Genomic DNA, 23608 nt, shown 5'->3' with positions numbered 1-23608 from the left:
TAGACTATCTGGCAAAGCAGAACACACATTGCTGAAGTTGCTTTATCTCAGTGAAACAGGGACAGCTCTGTATTCATGAAAATGACCATCAGAAAGGGTGCTGGTCTCTTATTATTTAGTCTAACAACTGAAGGAAGCAAAAGACCAAGCTATTTTAATTTTTATTTTTAAAACAGCTCTTACACAGATTGTGATGGGAGTATTTTGTGAAAGACACTCTCACATCTTTGTTGAAATCAGGTCTAGTCAGGGAAGGAAGCTTTTGCTTCCTTTTGCTGCTGATTAAGAGTCTAGGGCTTAAAGGGCAATTCCAGACAAGGAGGGAGATCTTTATCGCTGCCCTTGGAACAGTTCCCACTGTTGTGCTCATTCCCCGCCCCCCCCTTTTAATCACAACTTACAGCTGTAAAACTTATCTGAGAGAATGGTACCAGCATATCAACTGTTCTATGAAGATGCTAGATCATTCAGTATTGTTATGTTTTCAATACTTATAAATGTTTCTAATAATATGACATGGTTTCAATCAGTAAACAGTTCTTAAGAACTACCACAGCTGTTTTCTGAGTAGCTAAAGTAGATCAGCTTGTAAGAAACCAGCACAGGACAGTCCTCCTCTAAAAAGTACAGTGTGGGCTGAAGCCATCTGGTGAGTATTACATGTCACCTTCTCTCAGCAATATTCATCTAGTGTCCAGTCCATACAGGAGAGATGTTTTACAATCTACCTACAAACCAGGAGAAGACCTTAGGATCAACTCTCAGCATTCAGATATAACACATATCTTTAATCAATCAGTACAGTTATGTGGACGTGGTTTCCATGCTAAATTAGAGGGGGGACATGACAAATGGCACAACTTAAGTTCACAAAAACCTGAAAAACTCAGGGACTGGGGCAACACAAATGATAATAATAAGAACAATATAATAATAAATTTATAAAAAATAATAGGATGCAATACCTCTGGGCAGATTAACCCCAAGCATCAGTATGGGCTGGGAACCAACTGGCAGGGCAGCAAACTCAGTCAAAAGGACTCAGGCACTACAGTGGATGTCAGGCTGAACATGTGCTAACCATGTGTTCTCATAATGATCAAAGTAAACCATCAAGGGTTACCTTAGGGGGATCAAGGGAGGTTATTCCACACTCAAAGGGAGGAGTAGGGCATAACTGGTCTACTGTGTTCACTTCTGAGAACCTACCTCCCTTCAAGAGAGATGTTAAAACTTGGAGAGGAGCTATAAAGTGTCTATCGGGTTGGCCAGGGACACAGAGAACATGAGTTATGGGGAAAACCTGAGGCAGTTGTACTTCTTTGTCTGGCAAAGGAAGGGCTAAAGGGTGATCAGGTAGCAGCCTATGACAACACGAAGAGATCACAGAATCACAGAATCGCACAATCAATTAGGTTGGAAAAGACCTCAGGTCATTGAGTCCAATCTATGACTACAACAACTTTGTCCAAATTTTTTTGGCTCTTTTTACAGAGAAAGAATGGACAAGCAATATTAGGCATGCCTAGTTGGTTTTTTTTTCTCAGCAAAAGACTTAATATGTCTGGATGTGTTACAGCTCTTTTTCTCAATGGTATAAGTTCAGCAATTCATTTTATTATGTGCTAATTTTATGTCTTTCTATAGCCTTTATACAAAAAGAATGCTAAATTACAGAAAACTTAAATCACAAATTCCAGATTGAATCATACAAAAGAGAGGCAATTCATTAGTTCATGACTGCAAAAGTTAATTTGATTTAAGGGCTATAAAACTTGCTTCAGATTCTCTCAGCAATATTTATTTACCTTTTATTAACTGCCATTAGGGCTACAAGACTGCAAAAAGCATCAGGCAAAAGGAAATAGATGGAAAAATTGAAAATCTTACTATTTACAATGTAACATATACAAGGCTTACACAAAGCAGTTTAATGATCTGTGGGCTTGATGCCTAGCCAATTTGAACTTTATTCCTGAGAATCGGATTGTCATCTAAGATTTTGGTTTGGTTCAGAACCAAAACTTGGATACGAATTCCAGTTCAAGAATGCTTGGATCTACACTTAATCTGGGACTACAATATCGGTGAAGGGTATGCTAATTTAGGAAAGCTAAAAGGAAAAGAAAAATCTAGGATACCCCAGGTAAAAATTGCATAGCACTGTAAGAATGGAGGGAAGTGGAAAGCATGCTTGCTTTAGTAATGTTTAGACCACTAACCTCGTTTAGCAGCAGGACTAATATAGCTTGCAGAGATAAAGGTAAAATTGAAAAAATTCAAACAAGTAAGTGGTAAATTCATAGGTTCTCTGCAGCCAAACAGTTATCCAAAGATGATATCAAGGGGCTGCTGGAAGTCTGGAAGGCGTTTTCTAGGGCTGTTTATATTGGACTGCACAGTGATGAAAGCTATTTTTGTGTTAGGATTGTGTCAAAGCCATTAGGGGAAGCTACCCTGCTAAACCCAGAATTAGAAATCTTGCGTGCTTTGGGGCGGGGAAAAAAAAAAAAGAAGAAAAAAATTAAGACAAAGTCCTTGCCCTGAGAATTCTGCTGCTATGTGAATTAACACATCAAGTAACATCTAAGAAAATGAAGGAAAATAGTTTTGGTGAGAGGAAAACCACCTTACAGTCTTGAACGGTGTACAATTCATTTCTTTGTTCACTTTATTTTGAAGTAAGTGGTAAATTTCTAAAAATACAGATCTTTTTACACTTTCTAGATTTAACAGGGCATGTGATGATGACTGTAGTTCTCCTTGACAGGATAAGAAACTCCCCTCAGCTGTATTGCTTGTTCCTTGCTAGCTCTAATCTTTCTCAAGAAGTGAAGAGTATTGCCCCCTGGCTTCATTGCTCTTTTCTTTGTTTCCTTGCCTTACAGGACTAATGAGATCTATATGTCTGAGAAAAGGATGATCTATATGCTGCTGATCTGCAGCATCTACTGCTAGCTGTTGCAGGGTGGCTTAGGTAGCAGTGGTGCTGTGAGCACTTAGTCAGCACTATGAAGAAAAGGTTAGTTCCAGATTGCAAGAAATCATTCAATTTTATTTTTTTTTCAAATTAATCTTCTGCGTCTCCATAAAAGAATTGATTTTTAGCTAATTGGCTGTCTTTTGGATGGTTGCAAGAGGTAGATAAGCTTGTAGGATCAAAAGCAGCAGGCCAATCAACAGTACACTGGTTCTTCTCTACGCTACCACCCTACAAGAAAAGCCAATCCACTTATCCTTAGGGGTACTCTGAAAATGCATTGGAATATTTTTTCTTGTAGCAGAAGTCCTTGGAAAACACTGCTAATGGTCAGCCTTAGGCTGCTCTTCACCCTGAGCTGTTCCACAGTTCAGAGAAAAATTCCCATGGCCACATGATCAGTAGATATAGCTGAACTAATAATCTCCAGGAGAACCGGGTAAGTTGAATCAAACTTTCTAAATATGCATTGACTGTCAGGTTTTTATTGCTCACTTGCTGTAAAGTGCAGTCATAACACTCAAATACGAAATCTTTCATTGGCAGTAACTACATGCCTTTGACCTTTTGGAAAATACCAAACAACATACCTGGCTTCTGAAACTCTGAAAACAGCAGAAATATTTGAATTATTAATGTGTCTCCCTCACCATTGCCTGAAAACTCAATAGAAATAATTTATTGTGTTAAAAAGCCATACCCTAGAATTTTAATGCTGAGTTTCAAGAGATGGGAAAAAATGGAATAAAGCATCTGAACTGCACACACCAACACCTCAGCTACTTGCTTTTTCCAGTGACAGGAGGAAGTGTCAAGTATGGGTTGAGCAGAGACAGATTAATTTAGCATGACTTTTTTTGTGGCAGGGTGACATATACAAACTCTAGGACATTACTATTGCATGAAAATCCCATAGTCAGGAATAAATAACTAGGAATGAAAGACTTAGAAAAAATCTTCAGGTGAGGAATTTGTTTATGAAAGTACACAACACAGTCCTTTTAAAAAGTAGATATTTTTCTGTTAAGCAGAAAAGGTCTTAGCGCTGTGAGGCTCCCTTGTACATCTTACTGTTATTTTACATTGCTGAAGGACTGTTCTATACCAACCTGGAGCTGTTTAACCTCCAGACATGATCCAAGAATGTCAGGAAGTAGCGAGGGTGGGGCTGCTCCACGAGGGAAGAGAAGCTGGGATCCTCCTTGGTGCCTTTCCTGATGGGTGCTGTCTCACGGGGTCTGAACACATCAGGCTGGTGTCAGGATCCATTGGCAGTCCCAAGCAAAGCAACCGACAAACCAAGCTCAGGGTCCATCCGGAGAGTGCAGTCTGGAGCAAAAAAGGGAAAAAGTAGAGACAAGGGTGGAGATGAGGCTGCAGTGTAGGTCTGAGGTCCATACATGAAGCAAGGCTGGAGACCAAGACTCCTCCAGCACAGCTCAAACCAGGACTGGGTGCCTCAGGAAGGGTTGAAATGGGGTCCTGAGCCATGAGCAATGTGGTGGTAGCCACAGGAGAGGCTGTGCAGGGACATTTGGGATTGGTAGTGCCTTTGGGGCCATAGCACTGGAGCTGATTCTGCCTAAGGATATCTTTCATAAGTCTGAGCTTTTGAGACCAGTAACCAAAGTCTTCTCTTTCACTAAAGGCTTTGGAATCTGTTCGTGTTTCTATACATCGATCTTCATTAATGAATCTACAGTAGAAGCCTGGCTTTCCCAGCGTAACTTTAAAGCTATTTGGTTCTGGGGTGTATGTCTCCACACATTTCCTAATATTCATCAGTGCAAATTTCATGCTTGCAGTCAGTTCAGGGGCATTGACTATTCCTTGCCCAGGCCAATTACCCAAAGGAACTGAAGGACAAAACAGAATCCACTAGGATTTATTCAACACAAAATGGTCGTGAAAAATGTCACTGTTTTTCCCCCTTGCCAGAGCTACACTAGGTACTCAAAACATTCAATTTATTACCTGCTTGAACTCTCCAGTTTCCACATACAATGACATCAAATTCTATCTCAGGCCCAGTTTACTCTTTTGGTAAAGTAACTAGAGAAATCCTGCTTGTCTGAAACTTCTATGACTTTCTTTCCACACAAGCGTAACTAAGAAATATTCCTTCCCTCATTTGGCTCTGTTCATGCCTATGAAATTTGTATTACTCTCTTGGAGGAATGGTATGGCTGGATCACACATTCTCAACATGTTTATAAAGGTATCAGACGTTGTGGGATGATCTCACTTCCATCCAGATAAGGACATGAAAATCAGGTGTCTCCCATCCCACTGAACAAAGACCAGGTAACAGAACAAGTGCAATGTAGAAATTCCTAGTGAAGATAAAACTCACTTTTCTATTTTTCTTTCTAACCAAGTGTGGGCTGAAAAACAGAATTATTATGCTACTCCCTGAACTTCAGGTCCAACACCTGAGTCACCATGAATGTGAGGACCAACACAATATTTCACTGCTTTTTTTTTTTGTTTTGTTTTGAACTCGATCTCAACATCACCTTTTCACTCCATTTAAGCAGGTCCATCAGCAGTGCAGGTGCTGTGTGCAACACATCTCCCAGGGATGTACCAAGGGAGACAGCCCTGCCTCCCCTGAGGCTCAGTAAGGAGTCATCCTGTTCACCAGAAGTTACTGTACCTTTGAACTCAAGTTATTTGTCAATTTTTTTCCAAACATTTGCATCCTCAGAGACCTTGAAAATCCCCAGCTCACGCATTTTCTCAGACTAAACAGTTTATCCATTCTTTTATCTCCATTATTGCATTTATGGTTAGTGGCAATTCTCACAGCGTGTATTAAGATAAACTAAGTCTCACCTATTTGATGTCACAGAATCAGAGTATTCTGAGTTGGAAGGGACTCACAAGGATCATCAAGTCAAACTCTTAAATGAATGAATGGGGATTGAACCCACAACCTTGGCATTATTAATGCCATACTATAACCGAGCTAATCTCAGGGTCATCAGTGAAGCCTGCTCACCTCCTTTAAAGCCAGTCTTGTTCATCACGAAAAGTCACAAACATTCCTTATGCTGTGGATAAGGGATAAAATAGTACAGAGGAACTAAAATTGCTGAACTTGGTGAGGTAAGGATTGCTTGGAGAACCTATGCCACAGGAGCTGTTGTGGGCCTCTGGCTCCTTGCCCTGTGCTCTTGCATGCTCTCATGCTCTGGAGAAGCACACAGGAGGGACAGGCTACAGGACAACTCTGGGGGCTTCCCTGCAGCAGCTGAATTAGCAGGGAAAGGGTAGGGGATCTCTCCTGACTTAGAAGCAGCAGACCACATGGGGAACTGGCTAACGAAAAGAGAAGAGATACATTTCTCAATCTCATTTTGTTCATTTTGGTGCATCCAAAATCTATTTTCTTATAGCCACAATGTCAAGCAGAGTCTTAATACCTGGAAGAGCAGGATCGTTTGTAACCATGCTGTTATTTATTATGCGACGAGTGAAGCTGTGCTCCAGGGATTTGCTCTGCTTTATTACTTTATTTCATTCTCTAGGATAATATTTATCTCCTCTCTGTGTGGATGAGCAGTGATGAAAACAGGTGTTTAGTATTCCACTTAGATTCCATTTCATGTGCATGCTGGTGCAGTCAGACCAAAATGTAAGTACACAGAAGCTAAATAAGAAAAAATAAACCAGAGCCATCTATAGGTATTTTAGCATCTGTTCTCCTTTGCATGCTTACTGTTCAGGTATATAGGCAAATTCACTAACAGTTTAATCACTTTCCTCAATATTTCAGAGGAATTCCTAATTTGTGCTCTTAACACTTCACAGGGTAGAGGAAAGACAAGACAAGACACTTTGGTTTATCATCACAGGGGTGCAGTGTATCTTGTGTTTCAGCTACCTAATCTTGCTCTGAGAAGTGGATTTCTCATTTCACTGCTCAGGGACAACATTTTGACAGGAAGTTGAAGAATTCCTCCAAAAGAATGATTTCAAATTGAAGAAAACATTTTGTTCAACTTAAAAAGGGAGTGTTTAATAATTTTAATTTAAAGAATTCCCTGGTCATTTTTGTTAGATATTTGCATCTCTTGGGGCTATTTTCCCTTAATTATCCATGTGCTATAGCAGCAGAAAAGTGGATTATTGATGATTAATAATATGGAGGCCACTGCTGAACTGAAGTTGAAGCTGGCCAGAAATGTGGGGAACAATGAAAAAAGTTTTTTCAAATACATTAGTGGAAATAGGTAGTATAGAAATATCATTGACCCATTACAGGATGAGGATGGTCACTTCACAAACAGGGACATAGAAAAAGCAGAGGTGTTTAACTCTTTCTTTATCTCTGTCTTCAACATGGATGATGGACCAAGGGGGTCTCAGTGCCCTGAGGTGAGGACCATGACTGCGAGAATGATCAACTCCCAGTTGACCCTTAACTTGTATGGGATCTGCTGCTCCAGCTGGATCCCTACAAATCTATGGGGCCTGATGAGATTCATCCTAGATCCTCAAAGAGCTGGCTGATGTCATCACAAAACATCTCAATGATTTTTGATCGATTTGGAGAATTCCAGCTGACTGGAAGCTGGTGACCATTGTCCTGATTTTCAAGAAGGGTGAGAAGGAGGACCCAGGAAACTACAGGCCTGTCAGTCTCACTTCAGTGCCCTGTAAATCATGGAAAAGATTATTCTGGGAGGTATTGAAAAACACCTGGAGGATGCAGCAATCATTGGTCACAGTCAGTATGGTTTCATGAGGGAAAGTCCTGCTTGATTTTCTTCTATGACCCCCCTAGCCGATCAAGGGAAGCCAGCTGATATAATCTTTTTGGATTTCAGCAAAGCTTTCCATACTGTCTTACACAGTATCCTTCTGGACAAAATATCCAGCACACAGCTGGATTAACATGTTATGAGATGGGTGAGCAACTGGCTCACAGGTCACACACAAGAGTTATAGTGAATGGGGTAACATCAGGTTGGTGACTGGTCATTAGTAGGGTTCCACAAGGCTCCATACTTGCACCAGTTCTTTTCAATATCTTATTTAATAACTTAGATGCAGGACTCGAAGGAATACTAAGTTTGCCAATAACACTAAATTGGGAGGAGCTGTCAACTCCCTCAAGGGCAGAGAAGCCCTGCAGAGAGACCTCAACAAATTAGAGAGATGTGTAATCACCAACCATATGATGTTCAACAAGGGAAAGTGCTGGATTCTGCACCTGGGGTGGAGCAACCCTGGTTGTGTGTATAGACTGGGGAATGAGATGATGGAGAGCAGCAAGGTGGAAAAGGATCTCAGGGTCTTTATTGATGGCGAGTTGAATATGAGTCAGCAGTGCTCTGGCAGCCAGGAGGGCCAACCATGTCCTGGGGGGCATCAGGCAAAGCATCACCAGCTGGTCAAGGGAGAGGATTGTCCTGCTCTGCTCTGCACTGGTGTGGCCTCACCTTGAACATTGTGTGCAGTTTTGGGCACTGTAATATAAGAAAGACATGAAACTACGAGAGAGTGTCCAAAGGAGGGCTGTGAAGATGGTGAAGGGTCAGGAGGGGGAAGCCATACAAGGAACAGCTGAGGTCACTTGGGTTCATTAAGCCTGGAGAAGAGCAGACTGAGGGGAGACCTCATTGTACCTTCAATATCCTCATGAGGGGAAGAGGAGGGGCAGGTACCAATCTCTTCATTGTCATGACCAGTGACAGGACTCAAGGAAACAGCATGAAGCTGAGTCAGGAGAGGTTTAGGTTGGATATCAGGAAAAGATTCTTCTCTCAGAGTGTGGTTGGGCACTGGAACAGGCTGCCTAGGGAAGTGGTTACAGCAGCAAGCCTGTCTGTGTCCAGGAAGCATTTGGACAATGCTCTCAGGCACATGGTATGCTTCTTGAGGTGTCCTGTCCAGGTCCAGGCATTGAACTCAATGATCCTTGTGGGTCTCTTCCAACTCAGCATATTCTGTGATTCTGTGTAGCAATATAAACTAAAAATAATCAAACAAAAATTAAATTAGATGATCTTTGCCTACACTCCAGAGGAAAAAGAGGACACACCTTGTCACCCTGTGCTGCATGGGAGTAATAGGAACCAGATCTGGTTTTTGGGTGTTCCTGCTGATCCCTCAGTCACCAGCTCTCAGCCAGCCAGCTCCTTGGGAAGGTATATTAGTCCAACTGGGCAGTTGGTCAGACCTGAACAGGAACACAGCCTTACTAGGCAAAGAGCAGCAATGAAACCCAGCAACACCCAAATACTCAGTCAGTAAAACTGCTGCCTCTGGGCACCCTGGTAAAGCTGAGCTCTTCTCTTAAGCTTCTGAGTGACTATCCCTCTTGCTAAGCTTTATGTTATATGCTGCTCTTCAGTCATGTTCAATAGTGACTCTTCAACAATTCATTCCTGCAGCTGTGGGATGCAGGAAGTTCTTAGTGGCATTACTCCTGTTTGGGATTTAGGAATGGAAGAAGAAAATCCTCTGTGAAGGTATCATATGAACTGTGACAGAACTATTATTACTTAGCTGTGCCAAGTAGCAGGGGAATCGTTGCTTTGGCTCTTCCTCCATCCTTTTATAAGCTGACCTAAACTCACTCATCCTACAGGTTTTAACCCTAGTTGGGCACAGCAAACAGTTTATTTGAGCCCTCTTTCAAACATGTATAGCAATGTGCCCAATTTTAAAACTTAGCAGTTGTAATATTTCTGCTAACCAGGTCTGGCCCACTCAGCCAAACCCACCTGTGCACTTGCAGGGTATATAGCAGATGCCACCTCCCTGCACTAGCAGGAATTTCTGCCCATTTCAAATGCTTAGTTAGTGACTGCTCGTCATAAGAGTTACCACTGAGATTTCAGTCATAGGCATGACATCAAACTCTTACTTCTTCAAGTAAACAAAATATACCTACAGTAGTTAATTTGATGGAATTTCAATTAGTTTCCAGTAATTGTCACACACTGACTATCATGGAATTATTACATCCCCAGTAAAAAGGCACTATAAAATAGGTTGAGTTACCATGGTACAACATTATGGAGCAGAATGAAATCAATAAAGAAAATACTTCTATTTGTATTTTTATATTAATAATCATTGATTTTGGCCCTAAACTTTGGGGAATATAATTACGGTCCTATTAAGAATATTTACCAAGAAATGGTTCTCTATACATATATTCTAAGAAAATGCTATATAATGTGTCTTTTTCACGTATGTGAAGATACAAAGTTAAGGGGAGTAGGGATCTATCACTGCAGTACAGGAGTATTTGTGATGGGACCTCCAAGAGCCAGGAACAGAGTGTGCTCAGTGCTTGAAAGAACAACTTCCTCATGTCACCAATGTTAATTTCCATTTTTGCCACTCACTGTTAAGTTCAATGACTATATCAACTTAAAAAGTTAAAAGGACACCATATGTGATATTAAGTTTATTATTAAAGAAGGGTAAATATTAGGAACTGGTTGCAGCAGTTTACTGAGATGTGGCAATCATGGCTCCTTCAGAAAAACAAAGGAAGTCGCCCTTAGGAAGAGTAATGATGCAGTATCCTGTTGACTATAAACTAATATACAAAGAGATATAGATTCATATCAAAGAGGAAAGGATGGGGAACCTGGCACCACTAAAAACCTTCTGGACAAAGATCTGCCTTTTTGCTAAAACTCTGTACTTTGTAGATATACGAGAAGTGTATAAAGAAGAAGACATATTATGAAGGGCAAGGATAGGTCTTCTGCAAATCAAGCTTGTTTTCACTTTTGTGCATCATTAGTTAATATTCCCAACTAGGGACAAAGATAGAAAGAAAAGAAAGTAATGTAAACACTAATGTCTCATATGTCCTTAAACTTCAGTCACATGTTAAAGCTTTCATCAAGGGGAAAACAAATTATGTCATTCCTTCCATGCCTTCTAGTACTGACAACTTGCTATCAGTCATCCCTCTCTGTTCATTCAGATTTAATTAAATAATCCAGAGGAAAAACCAAAATACCTATCTGCAATAAAAAGTATCAAGACATTTGCTAAAAAGGAACAAAACATATGTGTAGAGATTCTTTAATTCTTCTCAAAGTTTATAAACTTTGAATTTTCTTGTTTAAGGTAGTCCATGCAAGCTCTGTGCAACAAAAGCTTTCTATTAATTGCTCATTTGAAGACTAGTAATAAGTACTTCTTCTCACGGGGTCCCAATTTTGGTGCAGGCATCATGCTGTCTTATGGAATTCGCAGCGAAATGCAACTGCACTTGGAGCTGTGGAGAAGAAAATAAACTAGGGGTTTGGGTTCTGTGTTCAAAACTGATGTGTACCCTGCCTTTAATTTCTGAAGTGAAAAATAACTGATAGTCTCTCTATCTTCAAAAAGTCAGTCTCTAAAGCCTCTGTCAAAGGATGGCTATAAAAATTTGGTCAGCTTAAAAAATTCTGCACACTTCCGCCTTAAAATATGAGTCCATGATTTCAGACTGTACAGTCTTGTCCTACAATATGTGGCAGCTCATATCAAACACTGAAATGTTTTTGAGTTTAGGAATGATTGGTAAGAGTCTCTACTTCCGGTTACAGTCACATAGTTTTGTAATATGTTTTCTTTTAACTGAAGCTGATACTTACTAACACGGAAGTACATCCTTGGGAAGAGAAGCACTCCTTGCTCCTCCATGTGGGACAACTCCTAATCTTTCAGCACATGCAGTTGGCAATGCTCACTCCTGTCAACACAGGCAGATCTTGCCATGAAGTGTGGAAACTCTTCAAGGCCTGCGAATAATGATTTTTTTTTTTTTTTGCCCCCTAAGTTTTAGTGTAAAGTGCAAACTTCATAGTTTACTATAACCCTCGGAAAAGCAGACTGTGCTGTTCGCAAAATCAATTAAGCACTGTGTTTGCACAGAGCAAAGGGACAGTGTTTGAAAAGGGCTGCTCTCCCTTGGAAACGGCAGCACGTGCCAGTAAAAGAGATTTTAATTCCCTGCTCTTAGCAAAGAGACATGGAGGTGAGCCCAGGAGACAAGAGCTAGATGTGAAGGCAGGACAACGCAGCAGGCAGAGGAGAGCAGTGGGCTGGCAGACCCTGAAGGAGGAAGACTGGCTGTTTTGGGACACTGGGCTCTTTTCCAGTATTGGGCGCCTTTCCAATTTTTCTTGTTTGGTGTTTTCTTGGTTTTTTTGGTTTGTTTGTTTGTTTGTTTGTTGTTTTGTTTTGTTGGTTGGTTTGTTTTGGTTTTTTGTATTTTGTTTGTTGGTTTGGTTTTGTTTGTTTGTTTTCACTTGCTGATTAGGTCCCCACAGAGAAGACAGGTAGATCTGGGCTCCTTTCTATGGTCTTCTGCTTTGAAAGAAAAATCTCACTATTCTTCCTGGTCTGCAATACTAGATGGTTCTGGGATGCAGACCAGTATACAGGCTGCTCGGAGCCACACAGCATATTTGGTGCTGACTTCCCCTGCCAAGTTTCTGCAGTCCCACTATACCATGGGAAATGCCCGCAAGTAGTCTTTGATTCTGCAGTGCGAACAAAGCACTCTTTATTCATGCAGAGAAGGAAAGTGAGCTCATATGAGCCACTAGCTGACTGTGATCATATGGTCCAATGCCTGTAGCAGCTCCCATCTCACACATCTGTTCCTCTGCACCTTGGATACAAGGACCACACGGGCCTGGCTTCCAAGTCAGAGACACACCACAGCTGCTGTAACGTGTACATCAGGATTCAAAGCTGAAGGCAGATGGAATGGGCACTAGGTCCTGACTGAGCAAGAGGACAAATATGAGAGCTAATCTCCAAATTGATGTGGTTCTCAGGTGCATGCATTTAGCCCAGCTCATACATTCAGGGTCAAATGTAACAGGTGATGCCAAGTTTGGATTCTGAACTCTCAACACTAGCAATGTTTGCAACTACTCAGACTCAATTTTAATTTGAATTTATCTCCATTGTATGTCATTTCCTGAAAATGACTGCTTTGGTAATTTTGGGGAGGGAATATTATTTTAGCTGTTCTTTCCAGCCTGTCAGAAAGATGATGTTAAATTAACATTAGTGACCTAAATTAAGATTGAACTTCATCCAACCAGTTTGAAGTATTTCATCCAACCAGTATGATGAAGTAATTAATTCTATTATTTGCATCTAAAGGCACAGCTAAAATCTTATCTATATACAGCAGAGTTCCCAAGCTGCAACTTTTTATTGTTTCTGATAGTATTGCCATGTAAGTGAAGACACATACTTGCCAAAAAGGGGATGTATTTGGGAGAAAATACTGTCAGAATGAAGGCAGCTAAACAGACAAAAGTAAAACAAATGCAGTCTTGTTTCTAAAAATAAAATTTGTTAGTAATGCCACTTTCAAATAAGGAAGAGAAAGCTCTATAGTATCGTAAATGGTATTTAGATCTCGTGGTGTTAGAGTCACATTCAATTGCAAAGAATTGGGATAAAATTGTACGTACCATTTCAATTTCTTTTGGTGAAGATATCCAGATGTGCTCTACAAATAGTAATGAAACAACTGTTACAATTCCTGAGAGACACAGAAGTACTATTACAGGAAGATTTTTAATTTAAATAATTTTAACAGGATGCTCAACCACAGAAACATTAAGATAGTTTCACAGCTAACATAAATATCGTAAATGTCACATTTTACACACCAGCAATATACCCTCTGCATTTCTTAATTCACTGTAACCAGGCTTTCAGAAAATCTTCCTTCTGTCTCCTGTGACTGGAAAACCCACTATACAGTACAGAACATTATCTTGGACAATTTTTTCAAGGTTGAAAAACAAAAATTTCTCATTATTAGATTTGTGATTTCGGGTGCTAGAATATGATCTAAGTTTGATGTATGTTTTTCTACAGATCAAAGGAGTAGAAAACTCAACTGTGAAGTGATGGGCATAGCTGTGCTGTCCAATTCATGGCAAAGGGGAGTATATTGAGTCCCTTAGGCTATAGTCTTTCCTTTGAATCCAGCTCTGTTGCTGAGGTTCTGGCTGCACTTGTCCCCCTTGTTTTTTAATGCCTGATGTTCTTATTCATGCTCCCCTTGGCCAGATTAAGCTGATCACCCACTGCAGTGGAAAAAAGCAGCATGACAAGAGGAGACCTCAAGAACTGTGGATCCTATTTCTGTTCCCTTGTTCTGTCATGTGTCCACATAGAGTATCCTGGCAGCATCCACTGCTTCCTCATACATTTTGTGGAGCAATGGGCACTGTTGGAAACCCCAGCTAAGCACCTCCTCCAGTTATTTTGCATTTTTGAGTCTTTAATCCTTCACCCCATCCCTTTTACATTTATCTTCTGTGGAGTCACTTGTGCTTTTTCCTGAGCTGGCAGCCTCTACTTCTCCCTTTTGGTGTTTCTCTACTCTCATTTGGTATTCTGTGGGGACTTGTTCCCATGTTTAAGGGAAGACCAATAACCCACAACAGACACAGGGGAAATGCAAGAGTGGGGCCATTATGTAATGACATGTCTTCTAAGTGCTCTCCCAGCCTGCAGCATTTTGTGGCTCAGAGGCTCAGATGCACTGAGCAGGAAGACGTGTCTTTTAAATTAATAGAATCTGATGGATTTATTTTCCATTTGCTTGTCCAAAGAGATGCTTTATCAGCATTAGTCGATCTGTGGCCACACACAAAGTAAGAGAAGTTTTTGCATACATGCAGTGTAAACCCTGAGGGTGTAACATCTAGTTCTCTTTGGCAATAACTCCATAGATGCTCTCAGATCTTTCAGAAAGATTTTAAGCCATGCTTTAGAAAATTACCACCATTAAAGAAATATTTTTCTTCTAATTTCTGACATTTTTTCTCTGTAGTTTGTAAGATGATTATGCGCAGGTTTGTTTTAGTCAGGAGCTTAAGTCGCCAGTGGGTAACAGTAATGATGAGGTAATATATTTAGATTGCCTAGAATTTTTTTTATATTTGGCAGTTTGTCCCTGACCATATTAATTCCCAGAACAACAATGGCAGATATTAATTTTTCCAGCATATCAGAGGAGTACAGCAAAGACCTTGCCAGTATTAAAGCTTCCATTGCCCACTGCAATCCCTACTGAAAGGTTAGTTAGTTATGTACTAGCTACACACCACAATTTTGTGGTAAAGCCCCACTGATCAACTGCCCCTGCAGTGCTAAAGTCACTTGACATTCATTTCTTGCAGCAGTATTCCAATGAATGCAAATTTCATATTTTTCAAAATGCTCTCTTTTCAAATTGTAATCACACTTTACGAGTTTACACTGATGAGTCTGAGCTAATATAAAGTGTCATTTTTTGTTGCAGCATTTCCAGCTGTTGTCAGTGACAACAACTAATATTCTAATTGAAATATTTAAGTAACAAGGAGAATCTCCAAGTCACTGTGCTTTAAGAAAAGTGTAGACACACAATAAGTCTGTTTCAAAAGAGGGTTCCCAGAAAAGCTCTTGCAGTGTTTGGTCAACATTTTTGCAAATGTTCACAATGCCCAATTCACAGAGTACTGAAGCATCTGAAATACCACCTGATCAGGGGCAGTGGGATCTTGTGACCTCTGACAATATGTCCTCAATACTTTGTTTTCTAGTATTATATTTGTAATATGAGATGAAATGTATCTGCTTTATCAGTCAATTACTGCTTTATGGTGCCTTGCATCCCCTCTTAGGGCATCACAGGACACCCACGAGGCTCAAGAATTAATGAGTTTTTTTTCTCACAGTGACAAAGTGAGATAACATAGGAGTTATCATCTCCAGCTGACATAACCTTTTAGAAAATACTGGTTCTGGAGGAATATACATATCTAATGTGTCTGTATATCATTGCTACAGATAAAGACAGGCTTGCTTGAACCTCAGATTGGCCTCTGAGAGTCTTTTATCCCTTTTCGATTAGATTTTTCTTATTTCTCCCCTTCTGTTTATACTACTACTGTGAGTTAATGCAGGACAATGCAGAAGACTTTGCAAGCTAGTGTATGATTTTCCTCATACAACCTGTACAGGATTTCAGCAAGAAACCTATAAATATCTGGATTTGTTTGGATTGGCATGTGGATTTTTCCTAACAAGTTAAAATTAGCTTTTGCTAAAAGGAATTCCAGGGCAGATTCAGGAAACTCGATCAGTGAGTCGTCTGTTGCTGCAGAGCTACATTATAGAATCAGTAGAAGAATTAGTACACATGTAGATAAATGACACACTTCAGAGGATCAATGGTTTTTGTTAAGGAAGTCACATCTCATAAATCTCTTGGAACTTTTAAAGGTACAGTCTGATTTAGTCTTCCTGGATTTCCAGAAAGCTCTCAAGGAAATGAGGCAGCCTTCGCATTCAAGGGAAGATAATTCCATAGATAATTAAACAGTTAATATACAATAGGAGGAAAAGGTTATTTTTAGCTGTGGAGAGGGACATCAGCAGCACATTATGGTGAAATGTGGTAAGGCTGATGTGATGAGATCAGCTGTTCAGCACAGTCATAAAAAAAATTAGAAGGGCACAAGCAGCAAGGTGAGAAAGTCCTACAATTATGTCAGTTTATAGAGGATAGGAAGAATGAATTGCATGTAGTCCTTACTGGATTGAGTGACTGGAATTTCAAATGAAAGTTGAAATTCAATTTTAAGTAGTGTTCATGGAAATATGCACTTCCAATTTAAATATTAACTGATGGGTTCGAACAAACTAATATATCTCACAAATCAGAATTTTCTTATTAACATGTGGATACATCAGCTCACTAGCTTGCTCAGAAAGCAAGGATAGTGTTGAGAGTTACTAGCAAAGATGTAAAAGGCAGACTATATCAGTATGTCACTGAATACTTCCATGGCACACTCCCATTATAAACATGGTGTGCAGTTCTATTCCTTCAACCTAAAAAGGGTGCAACAAAAATAGAAGAGGTCTAGTGAAAGCCAGCAGGGTGTGGAAGATCTTCCCCACTAAGACCAGGACCCTTCAGTTTGGAAAGGGGATAGCTAGAGAGCAACTGAGTCCAACAAAATTGTGAGTGGCCTGGAAATTGTGAGGGGGTATTGACTGTTTGACTGTTCTCCCAAGAGAAGAATTGTTCCTCATGCCAGATTAGAAGTAGGGAGGTTTCAGGTAAGAGGAAAAGGAGATACCTCCTCATCCAAAGTAAAGTTAAGTGATTGCAAAAAATCTCTTGCCAAGGGGTGGTGTGGATACTGCTAGTGTACAGGCATTTGAAAACAGTCAAACATTCGTGGAACAGTATCCATCAAAGATCACGATATACAAAGCCTGCAACATCTCCTCTGGAAGCCAACAAAGTGAAAATTGCTAAGGGATGGAAAAGTATTCTGGGAACATATCACAACATGAGTATTCTGATGCATTCTTTTCTAGGTATTAGCCGTTAGGCTGGTCATACCTTTCGTATAACCCTGCAGAACTGTTACACCATTTTCTGTCCTGGCAGCCATGAGGATGCCCCCTTACAAATATTTCTCTAAGGATATTACAAAGGGTATCCCTCTTATTCCTTTGTATAAGTTTTATACCACAATGCAGAGTAGAACAAGAATCAAAAAAAAGCTGCTCTTTTGACTTTTAGTATAAAATAGATAATTTCAAAACTGTTAACCTCCACTTTCCTCAGTCTATGTGAAATGCCAAAAGCTTGTAATTCTGTGAATGCAGTCACTCATTAGCCACGTGCTGACTTTCTCTACTGTGCAATTCTGCACTGTTTGTGTATGCAGCACACAAACCATGCACAGCAGGTGTCGTGTTCAGCTCTTTTCTAATATGTTTGGATGAGTTGCTTCTAATTAGTTATCCTTGCAAACAGAGTAAGAAAATATGGCAAATATGCTCATGTGAGTTGTCTACCTAATAGCCCAATTAAGTCATTGTTCTGTGGGGCCTGGATGGAAGTTGCTGCCATGTATGAAATAGAAATAATCTGTGTATACTTTTTTAAGGGCAGTCCATCATGGCTTCTGCAAAGAAATAGAATGACAGTTCAAGTGTTATTGTGTAGACCATTTTATATTTTGCATATATATTTAATTCTTAATTTTTGCATAAAATATTTGGTATCACTAATTAATGCCAGAGCTGCAGCTGGATGTGTTTAATAGTGGTCTAAATACTACACTAAAAGGTGAAGGTCTGAGTATTTTAAGGATCAACACCTCATCTGAAAGGTTCAGTCAATACACTCTGGATCAATCTGGGAGACCAAAAGTGAACACAATGAATACTGATTAAGTTTCCCACTATGAAATATTTTCATCTGCATGAAGTTTACTCTCCTTATTTGGATTCTTGTAACACAGTTCTCATACACACCAGGCTGTCTCTAGAGACCTGACAGGCAAGAACCCACTCATGAGTAAGCTGACTCAGCACTCTGAATGTTAGAAAACAGGCCAAGCAGTCTCATTTAAGTAAGATGATAGCCCATTTAAAGCTCTTCAGTCCATAATTTAGACAAATGCAGATGAACAGACTACAAATATCTGAGCTTCATCTCATGCTAGCCTTAATGTCACACATTAGATACTGGCAACCTGTGATCTGCTCTAGTACTAGTCTTGCAGTAACTGAGCTGCAGCTCCAGTTTGATTTGCACCTGCTTGGAACTGTGCTAAGCTCTACTGCTGTCACAGGGACCAGCCGCTTGGAGCCCTGCGGGGTTGTGCTGGTGCAGTTGTGCCAGATGGTGGCTATGTATAGTGTGGAGAAAGTTTGACGTGGCATCTGGCTTGAGCTACTAAAACCCTAAATATGCTTCACTTTAAAAAAACCCGTCTGATATGAATAACATCTAAATTGAGGGTCTTATCCAAACACAGTATCAAATGATGGTCTAATCCTACGGCTATTCTCAATTACTGAAAAGTCAGGATATATCCTTGTCTGGGATGCTATATTGGAAAGTCTAGGATTCCTTTTGTAACCCCTGAGACTACATAGCTCCAGGCAAAGAAGCTTTAAAATAGCAACTCTAAAATTGCCAAAAGCATACTATTGCTAGATAGCTTTATTTGAGTCTATAAAAGCAGTGATGACCTAGCTTGTGGCTTGGCATAATTTTAGAGAACATGGCAGACAATAGGGGAAACTCTGCCAACACTAATATCAGATTTCTAAGAACTATCCAAGCAATATTAATTCAGATTAATTATATGGTATAAATGAAATTCTACCTAATAAGTACCATTTTCATGAAAGAAGCAGCAAATTAAAAATGAATAGTAGACGCTATATGGAATTTTAAAAAGTTCATGCTGCTAAATTCTCCCCCTCCCTTCAACTGAACTTGATGGGGTCATCCCAGAGTAAAACAAAATACATGTGACTTGGTAGAGAGGGTACGAGTCTCATGTGTGCAGAACTTTCCCTTCAGACTAAATGGGTGCAGGAATTCCTATTTCCTTCAGTTAAGGTATCCTAGATGTCACTCAGAAGTGCTTACGTGAAGAAATACATTTGTTAACAAAGACCTGCTCATATATCCTATGCGTGGACCTTTACACACACCCCTTCTCCTCCCCTGGACTCACTTGAGCTACTCTGCATGTTGAAAGGCTTAGCTTCACTTCCTTTTTAATTCTACGTAGTTTGTGTAAAAGTATCTTGTGTGGCATATTTGACTTCAGAAGCTTAGTTGCTGCACTCTGTGATATAGTTGCTAAAGGTTTTAAGATTGTCCCTTAACAATCAGACAAAATTGAAGAAGGGCCTTTGTGGTCATGAACCACAAGAAAAATTTGGTGCTACCAAATGGGAGAATGACAAGATTAACACAATTAAAGAAAACCCAAAACCAAACCCAATGCAAATGCCATTCAAAAGCAGGGATTTACATACTTGTTTGTTCTCAGAAGTATGAAGTCAGAGTTCATGTACTATGAGCTCTCTTCCTCTTGGTTATGAATTTTCTTGCACAAGCAGCTATTTAAGATGTACAAGGTAGTGGAATATTCTGATGAAAATGTGAAACTTTGAGGAACTGAATTTTTCTCTAAAGACTCTTTCTTTGCAGGGGTTTAGTGTAATGCACGGACTTTTCACTATAAATCTGAGAAGACAAATTTTGCTTCCTTGTCTGCAGCTAATGGCTTCCTGCCAGCACTCATGGTATTTCTGACATATTTAAAATACCAATTATCTGAAGTAATGGTGACCCCTTGCCCTTCTAAAATTTTTAGCTTTGCACATAGGGAGTGAAGTTAAAAAGCAGATGGTGAAACTAGGAAACTGAATGCTGCTACTTGCCTGACTGTAGTGTTGTTTAATTCTAGAATTGCAAATTTTTTGGAGGTTCATTTATTTTGTGTTTCTTTTGTTAGTTTGGTTTTGTCTTTTTTTTTTTTTTCCCCTCTATGGACTCATCGGGAGTCTGTATTTTTGCTTAAAGGAGAAACATAGAGAACTGTAAATCAACACAGTCCATGTTTTCTTAAAACATAAACAGTATACAGTGTGCTCCAGATCCTGCTAAAAGTCTTTTAAACTAACAAACCATTTGAGTCAATCATTGTAATGGCTTAAGGGAAATGCATGGCCTGCACAGTCCTTCCGCTTCCCTGCAGAGTCATTTGTCTTTTAAAAATTAGTTTTTGCACCTGGGATGCTTCTACAGAAGTAAACATATTTTCTAGGAAAACACTCATTCAGTATTAAATTGTCCTTTCAATTGATGGCCTTCAAATTGGTATAAGAGGATGGGAGGAGCACAGTAGTAAGATGAGCACAATCTTAATGACCTTGCTAATGCACTCTCACCTGCTGTGGGTCTCAAATGACAGATCACTTAACTGAAGAACCTGCAGGCAACTGGAAATTCAAATCTCAGTCTGAAATAATTTTCTGCACAGACTGTACTGTGGACCACCCTGTACCCATCTCAGAACTGTGTACTACTTTTCCTTCCTGGTGAACAAGACAACTGTTTCAGCCTTCTCTATTAGAGGCAAAACTAACTTTACCATGCATTAAAAAACAGGGAGAGCAAAGGAACATAAGCAAATTAAAGAGGAGTACTTAAGCTTTTGGGAAATGCTGTATCCATCCAGATGAGGTGAACTGTCATCCTTCCCCTTACCATATTTGTGCAAAGAGACTTGTTCATCAACCACACCTTCTTACGGACTGGGTCCGTCCATACCTACTGTATTAGCCTTAACAAAAACTAAACAGAGTGTCATGTCTTCTGGTAATGTCCACAAGGCCTGTTCTTTTTCTTTTTCCAAAATACTGGCCATTCGTATTTCTAAAATCTAAGCTTAGTTCTAATTTTTGTTACCTGTAAACTGCCTTAAGGCTCTATGCCTAGGAGATAACATTTTAGATTTAATATCACATTTACATAAATGATAAGTAAATTATTTAAATCAAACTAAGGGATAAAGGACAGGAGTTCTGCAGTGTTCATTCCCTCCTTGTTCCCTCTTGGGGTACCTGAAGCCATACATGTTCACAAGTTCAGTGACTGTTTTTTGATGATTTCACACAAAAGTGATTTTCTTTTGAGCTCTTCCTAGCTCAGCCTCATTCCAGTGCTATAAACCTGAAGAAAACATAACAAAACTGAGGTCAGGGACAACATCAGAAAATGATCAGTGTGTATTCTGGCACTAAACAAAATATATCTAATTACTCTTGCAATTTTGTTTGCAAGTCCTGTTACATTGGAGTTCATTTCTATGTCACAAGACAGTGATAAAATTCTGTAGACTAAAGTTCACTAAAACTGAATGTACTCTTCTCATTCCTAGCCATGGTTTTCAGACTTCAAATCATGCATGTAGGACTCACTTTCCAAGTCAAAATTCCATTTTTTCAAAAGTGTTCAAACAGGTCTGGCAAGAACACACTCCAAAACAATATAATCTTACTTGTTAGGGTTTTGCTCTCTTGGTTGTAGTATCTTCATATTCCCTGTTAATACACCATGACTCTACTGATACTGGGGAGGACTTATATGCCAAAGAAAGATCATTTAAGAGTAAGCTTCTTTTAATAGTCAGATACAAAATCCAAGCATACTTTTCACTGGCTAATAAGTTCAGATAATTTCTTTTTTTTTCACTTTTCTTGTTTTTATAATTAAAAAACTCTTGAGTTTAAATACAGGATAACTCAGAATGATCTAAGAGAAAACATATTACTATCCCAGGTACAGATATTTTATCACTCCATTAATTGTCCTGTGAAGTTTTTGGGTTATGGAAAAGTAGGTAAGATTAATACTACCTAATTGTTACATAACATATCATTGTTTGACTCAATAATGTTTTTAACTGTATGAGAGTAGTAAAACACTGCATGCTACCCCAGGTTGACTAAGGAGGGGTGAACAGGCCCAGGTCGGAGACCCAAGGTCTACAAGGCCTCACGAGGCCTCACTTCCCCACACAGCAGAACCACCAGCAGGGAACCTGCGCCTTCAGAACCACGGGAAGGAAAGAGTGCGAAGGCCTCTCCTCCCTTCTTCTTTATACCCCTGGCTTATGTAAAAATCATAGGGAATACTGGGTATATGGCCACTTCCTCGGTTACAAACTGGTCACCAAGGAAGGCCTAGACTAAAACTACCACAGTGCTGTAGATGGCTTTCTGCTTAGTGTGTTACATCAAAAGATTTGTTTCTTCTATTTGCAAATACACCTCTTAATGAAATAAATTTTTGTAAACCTAATTTTGAAGATGAAAACATTGATCCAACACTATTCTTAAGTATTTAAGTGCTTAATTTTCCTGGTTAGCCATTTAAACCCTTAAGTAGTCTCCAGTTTTGTGTTGGAAAAGATCTTGTGCTGCTACTTTGTGATCTTAGCTTTTCCATCTTCCACTGCTGTTTCCAGGCATTCTGATATGACATTCACTCACTCATCCAGCAATTTTAGTTTCCTTTTGCTCTCACACAACTCTTCATCATTACAGTCTTTCATTATCCATTTCTACTTCATATGCTTGGGAATTAATCATCTTTACAACTATATCCACTGCTTCTCTAATACAAGCTTATCTATAGTCATGACTGAAATAAGACTCAAACCTACCAGTGTTACTTCCACTACTGCACATTAAGTCTGAATCAGTGCCAGCTGGCAGTGGATGGGAAACCCCAGCTACTTCACTGAGCTTCTGAACGAGTCTGGAAAATGATGATTTGTTCACATATTAAAACTTATTTTATCAAGTAAGAATAATAGTGGCCCTCATGTTCTATGATATTTAATGTTTCATACCAATGAAGTCACAATTTGTTTTTTAGACTAATATGGTTACTGCCAACTCTAGGGAAAAAAAGGGAGATCTGTATCACTGAATTTGACTGAATGTGCTTTGGGCCAAAGCTGACTGTTACCTTTTGGCTAGGGGGGAGGGGAAGATGTCTTAGAAATAATAGTAGTTTTTAATAAATTCCTCTTTTTGAAACAAATACCAACAAGTATACTCCAAGTTCCAAGTAGCTGGATCTGACATTTATGGAATTAACAGGGCTTGTTAGTGGATTACAAAACATTTTTTCAAAATTTTCTTTAATGTTTTTCATACATAAAATAGAAAAATAGTCCAAATCCCCTACACGTGGGATTGTAGGAGTGACTAATGGGTAAGGCAAGCATACAGGTGGGGAGC

At 39.5% G+C, this 23608-nt stretch overlaps 1 long non-coding RNA gene across 2 annotated transcripts; it reads right to left on the bottom strand.

Annotated features, from left to right (window-relative positions):
* Nucleotides 1-490: 490 nt before the first annotated feature.
* On the bottom strand, nucleotides 491-23119 carry LOC108509097. 2 transcript variants are annotated; one of them, XR_001878577.1, is made up of 5 exons: nucleotides 23026-23119; nucleotides 21422-21530; nucleotides 13438-13475; nucleotides 4090-4309; nucleotides 491-728 (listed from the first exon to the last, which is right to left on the bottom strand). It is a non-coding gene; the product is annotated as an uncharacterized LOC108509097 (long non-coding RNA). The 2 variants fall into 2 exon arrangements; XR_001878576.1 differs by lacking the exon at nucleotides 23026-23119 and adding an exon at nucleotides 21859-22010.
* Between the last annotated feature and the right edge of the window lie 489 nt (nucleotides 23120-23608).

This window comes from Lepidothrix coronata, unplaced genomic scaffold (genome assembly GCF_001604755.1).
Source record: "Lepidothrix coronata isolate B3197 unplaced genomic scaffold, Lepidothrix_coronata-1.0 Scaffold334, whole genome shotgun sequence".
NCBI classification, from domain to species: Eukaryota; Metazoa; Chordata; class Aves; order Passeriformes; family Pipridae; genus Lepidothrix; species Lepidothrix coronata.
The sequence above is the reverse complement of the archived record's forward strand: the minus strand, read 5'-3'. Positions and strand labels throughout refer to the sequence as shown.